A 6,115-nucleotide genomic window follows, 5' to 3' on the forward strand; every position below is an offset into this window, starting at 1 on the left:
TAGCCGTTAAGAGCTTCGTGATGTTTCAGATCCATCCTCGTTGCACTGATTCCATGTAACCGCGTGTTTGCGGCGTCTGAATCCATCGCGAACACGAGCAAACGCGGTGTCCTTGGCCGAGTTCGACGACTTGGCATCTCCCTCTCTGTGATGTACTAGACTCTGCTAGTGGTCTTGAGGGCTGCCTGGAGCCACGCACGCACACACGACGAGACTAAAATGCATCAAAATGTATTCTCTATACAAAATATATTGATCCTGCAATTGCAATTGAGAGACTACACTGATTGCAACCAATTGTAATTGGATGGAAATGATTGCAACTGGGCACGAATCAGTTGCAACTCAGACCGATCCGGTTGCAACTAGGTTGCATCACGAACTGATCTAGTTGCAAATGGACACAATCATTGAACAGAATTGATTGCAACTGGGTACAAACCATTTACAACTCAGACCGACCAGTTGCAACTGGACGTGAACCGGTTGCATCACGAACCGACCTAGTTGCAAATAGACACAATCCAGTTACAACTGAGAGGGTGAGTGCATTCTCTGTACAAAATGCACCCAAGTATATTATAACAAAACATTATATATGTACATCATTTTCTTATTTTTACTGTAGTATAGCTTAATTATCCTGGCATACATGCATATATGTACATCATTTTCTTATTTTTACTGTAGTATAGCTTAATTATCCTGGCATACATGCATGTATAGAAACCGCAAAATGAGGTGAGACTGCATGCCTGCGGTCGATTTCAGCAAACTCTCGGCGTCGTCGTCTCCACGTACGTACGGCATCACTAGCTAAGCAGGAGTACTAACTACGGCTAGCGTTTTACTTTTACCTTGTCGCCAGCCCCTAGCCCCGCGCGCGCCTCTCAGCGCTGTTCGTTTCCTACCCTCTAAACTTTAGACCCATCACATCAAAAATAATCTTGCTATTTAGAAGTATTAAATAAAATCTGTTTATAAAATTTTTTGCACAGCTGGGCGCTAATTCGCGATACAAATTTAATGAGCCTAATTAATCCATAATTTGCCACAGTGATGCTACAGTAATCATCCGCTAATCATGGACTAATATACCTTATTAGATTCGTCTCGCGAATTAGCACTAGGATTCTGCAATTAGTTTTGTAATTAGACTTTATTTAATGCTTCTAAATGATAAGATTCTCTTTGATGTGACCCCTCGCCTCTTTGACGTGACCCCTCGCCTCAGAAAAGGAACACACCCTCGGACTCTCGGTATACTCTGACGATCGTCCGAGTCATGGTCGATGCACGACCGTATTCGATCGTTCCGTTATCGCCGTACGTGCGTATACTATGATAGTATTAGTATAGGATGCATGATGGGACGGCCGGTGGTTACGATTGTCAGTGGTTAATGGATCGGAATGGCTAAAGTTAGGCTGGTTTCAGAGTACTGAAGTTTAGTTTTATCACATCAAAAACAATCTTATTATTTAAAAATATTAAATAAAATTTATTTATAATTTTTTTCAGATATGGGTGCTAATTCGCGAGACAAATTTAATAAGCATAACTAATCTATGATTTGCTACAGTGACAGTAACCATCCGCTGACTATAGATTAATATATATCTTTAGATTTATCTTGTAAATTAGTCTAGAAATTCTGTAATTAGTTTTGTAACAGTGGTGGGCCCTGGGATCGAAAAGAGCTTGGGCCAAGTTTGAGATAATTTTATTGTCATCTCCGGTAGAAGAAGATTGCGATCACAGCCGATCAAATTTGAACAGTTAACTATTCGAATCAACCTATTCTAGTTATCAGCCACTCTCTTCCAATTTTCTGATCTCTAGTGTTTTTTTTGAACACACGTACAAACTAGTTGCATTTGCCTTGCTTCTCTCTAGGGGTGGTCAAAGCATATAAGAACTTCACCCATACTTTTACCATTGTGATTTGCTAGCACGAGGGGTGTAAATTGGTGATCCTTAGGTGCATCTTCAATCCTGTTCAGTTCAAATATTTATACTAATTTTTTAAATTAAAATTCTATTTTAAAGAAGTAGTATAAATATTTGAACTAAAAAAAGTTGGAGGTGCATCTAAGGATTATTAATTTACACTTCTAGCTAGTTTCTTAAATCTTAATGGTATGGCAATGGGCGACGGAGCCCGGGCCGTTGCCCAGGGTGGCCAGACCCTGGGACCGTCCAGTGTTTTGTAATTATACTTTATTTAATGTTCTAAATGATAATGATAAAATTCTTTTTATGCGCCGCAACCAAATATCCCCTACTAATCGTGGATGTGATCACACCATCGTGCTAGTGCGTGCCCGCCCGCCACCCAGCTAGTAGGGCTGCATGCAGCACTGCGGAGGCTTGCTAGAATAGCTAGCTTTGAATTCCCCGATGATGCAACATGCATGGGGGCGATCGGAATTCATGGCAAAAGCTCTGCATAGCTAGCTAGGGACCATTCATGCATGTAGAACGATCGATCGATCGCCCAGTCGCCCACTAGCTAGCGCTCCATTTGCATTGCATTGGTCCCGTAGATTTCGGATCTGTTCATAACTGATCGTCGCCCAGTGACAGAGTTCCAACAGCTAGCTCGGTCGTCTTGTCCGTCGTCGTCGCTGCGTCTGCGTGATCGCCGATTACTGATCGACCAATGGATCGGAATGCCGCCAAATTGGAATCCAATTCAAAGTGTTGCTATGCGCGCGCAACGGCCTTTAGCTAGATTCCTGGCAGCTGGTATATAGTACGGTTTATAGCACACGGCAAGTGAGTTGCCAACACGACACGACACTGCACGCACGGCCGGACCACACGACGTACGGAAGCGGAAGTAAAGAGGGGAGATCCGGATGCTGCGTGGCTCCGATCCGGCCGGCGATGACGTCATGGGGATGGAGGCGCATGCGCATATGACATCAGCAGACGACAAGCAGCCGGTATACTAGAAGCGGCGCGCGTGCACGGCGGGTGGCGCTGGCAAGCGGCGCGCGCGGCGGCGGCGTTCGACAAGCTAGCGCAGCATACGGGCGGCCGGCCGGCGGCCGAGGCGCACACGCCCGCGCACAGCGCGGTGACCGGTGAGGTGGGCACACGCGCAGTTCGGGTATATGGTGGCCGCGTGCATTCAAGGAAGGCTAGCTCGGCCAGCTAGCTTGCTTGTATTGTCGCCAGCGACACACGGATAGATAACCTGAGATGGCCGGGCACGGCCTGCTCGGCGCCAGCGATCCCGTAAGGCCGTAACGGGAGCGGCCGTGCCAGCAGAGGATATGCATGCCATGTGTGGCGCTAGCTAGATCCGGGGACCCGGCCATGCTGCACGCAGGCGCAGCGCCTCCTCCGCCGGCACACCCAGCTCGGCCTTGTCTTTCTCGCCGTCGTCAAGCTCTCGACCACTGACCCGGCCGGCCGCAGTATAGCCGCCGCATAGGACCGTGCCCACCCTCTGAATGCTCCTGCGCTGCCAGAGCATGCAGCACACGGCGCGACCTGCGCGCGCTCTCGGTGATGAGCAACCGTGCCTGCCCCCCTCATACATGTGGGTGGTGCCGGATCTACGCCATGGTCCCCTGCCGGCGGCGGCACATGGGTCTGCACTTCCGGTCGTCGATCGGCCGGGCCCCGGCCAGGCTCGTGCCGTTTTGCTGGCCGGATCGTGTGGAGCAGGCGCTGTGGCGCACCGAAACGTAGGAGGATACGCGTGCCGGCCTGACCCTTGCCGGCGGGCCACGCGCCGAATCGTACGCCGATGCCAACTTGAGCTAGTGGAGCTGCTGCTGCAGCAGCGCCGTGGCACCACCGTGCCGCTGCCGCACGCCGACTGCGCGGGTCGTACCGCGCTGTAGAGGGATTGAATCAACCACGCATTGTATTGATTCAGAGTGTAGTATTTATACACGTTACAAGCATGCATAAGGCTAACTAATCTCTGCTAGATTACAGGAGAGTCGCGGGGAGCCATGCGGAGCGTGGCGAGCGCGCGCGGCGCGTGGAGCATGGAGCGCGTGGCGCGGAACGGAACGCGTGCAGTTGCATGAGATCCAACACCCCCACCCCCCGCAGTCTCAGCTTGTCGATCCGACGCAGAGGCTGGACCTGAAATCTTCAAACAACGCTGTCGGGTGCCCTTTGGTGAAAATGTCTGCGAACTGGCGAGCGCTTGGAATCTGTAGAACGCGGAGTTCACCGATGGCCACCTTGTCCCGAACGAAGTGTATATCAATCTCGATGTGTTTGGTTCGCCGGTGATGGACGGGGTTGCGAGCCATGTACACACTCGAGATGTTGTCACAGTACGCCACCGTCGCCTGAGGAACAGCACATTGGAGCTTGCCAAGAAGCTGCCGGAGCCAAGAGCACTCTGCCACTGCGTTGGCCACGCCGCGGTACTCCGCCTCGGCAGATGATCTGGAGGAGACGGTGGTCTGTCGCTTGGACGACCATGAGATGAGCGTGTCGCCGAGGAAGACAGCGAACCCAGAGGTAGAGCGGCGACTGTCGGGGCACCCTGCCCAGTCGGCGTCCGTGAACGCGGTGATCCTTGGTGTCTTGGTGGCATGGAGATGGAGCCCGAGCATTGTCGTTCCCTTGATGTAGCGAAGAATCCGCTTGAGCATCGCACCGCGACACTCCATGGGCACGTGCATGTGCAAGCATACTTGTTGAACGGCGTAAGCTATGTCGGGCCGTGTCAGTGTCAAGTATTGGAGTGCACCAGCCATGCTTCTGTACCAGGACGCGTCCTTCATAGGTACACCGTCAGTGCTTGAACACTTGGACTTGTTGTCGGCTGGGGTCGTTGCTGGTTTGCAGTTAGTCATGCCGGCGCGTTCCAGGATGTCCAGAGCATAGGCGGACTGGGAGAGAGTGAAGCCGTCTGCAGTGCGCCGGACGTCAACACCGAGGAAGTAGCTGACGGGACCCATGTCCTTGACGGCGAACGTAGACTTGAGGTTGGCGATGATCTGTTGTAGCAGTGTCATCGTGGAGGCAGATAGGATGATGTCGTCCACATACAAGAGTAGGTACGCCATGGATGTGCCGTGGCCGTAGATGAACAGTGAGGAGTCGGAACGACATTGCCGGAAGCCAAGAGAGATGGCATGCTCCGCAAACCTGGTGAACCAGGCACGAGGTGCTTGACGGAGACCGTATAGGGAATGGGATAGGAGGCACACGGCATTCGGATGCGTCATGTCCTCAAACCCCGTCGGTTGCTGGCAGTGAACGCGTTCCGTGATGTTGCCGTGGAGGAACGCGTTCGAGACGTCCAGCTGGTGCGCGGGCCAGTTCTTGGAGGCAATCAGCGTCAAGACGGTGCGGATGGTGGCTGGCTTGACGACCGGGGAGAAGGTCTCGCCGAAGTCGATCCCCAACCGTTGATGAAAGCCACAAACCACACACCTGGCCTTGTAGCGTTCGAGGGTGCCGTCGGACCGGTACTTGTGGAGAAACACCCATTTGCCGGTGATCACCTGGGCGTCTGGAGGTCGGGGGACCAGTGTCCAGGTTTTGTTTCAAAGAAGGGCGTCGTACTCGAGCTGCATCGCCGCACGCCAGTTGGCCTTTTTTGAGTGCTTCGCGCACGGAGCGCGGGATGGGAGAGATGGCCGACGCAGTACCGGCAAGGGCGTACTTGGGGTTGGGCTTGTGGATCCCTGCTTTGGCGCGAGTCACCATGTGGTGTTGTGGTTGCTGCGGTGCGTCGCGCGCGGTAGCGGGTGTGAGTGACGGCGTGGCCGTGACTGCGGCCGGCGAGCAGGTGGGGGCGAGCTCTGGCTGTTGTGGTGCCCCTAGAGATGATGGCAACGAGCCGGTGTGGACTGTGGGAGGCGACCCCGCCGCAGGCGGTTGCGTGTGGCGATGGGTGCGCACAGGCCCAGGCACCGTACAGGGGCGCGGGTCATCATCGTCGATGGGTGCTGCCGTGGACGTCGACGTCATCGGTGTACAGGCCGGCGTCGCAAGCCGGAACGGGAAGACGTTCTTGACGAAGGTAACGTGTCGAGAGGTGTAGACACGGCGCGTTGCGATGTCATAGCAGCGATAGCCACGATGGTCGCCGGGGTAGCCGAGGAAGACGCACGCCACGGAGCGCGGGCTG

This window comes from Panicum hallii, chromosome 5, assembly GCF_002211085.1.
Source record: "Panicum hallii strain FIL2 chromosome 5, PHallii_v3.1, whole genome shotgun sequence".
Classification (NCBI taxonomy): domain Eukaryota; kingdom Viridiplantae; phylum Streptophyta; class Magnoliopsida; order Poales; family Poaceae; genus Panicum; species Panicum hallii.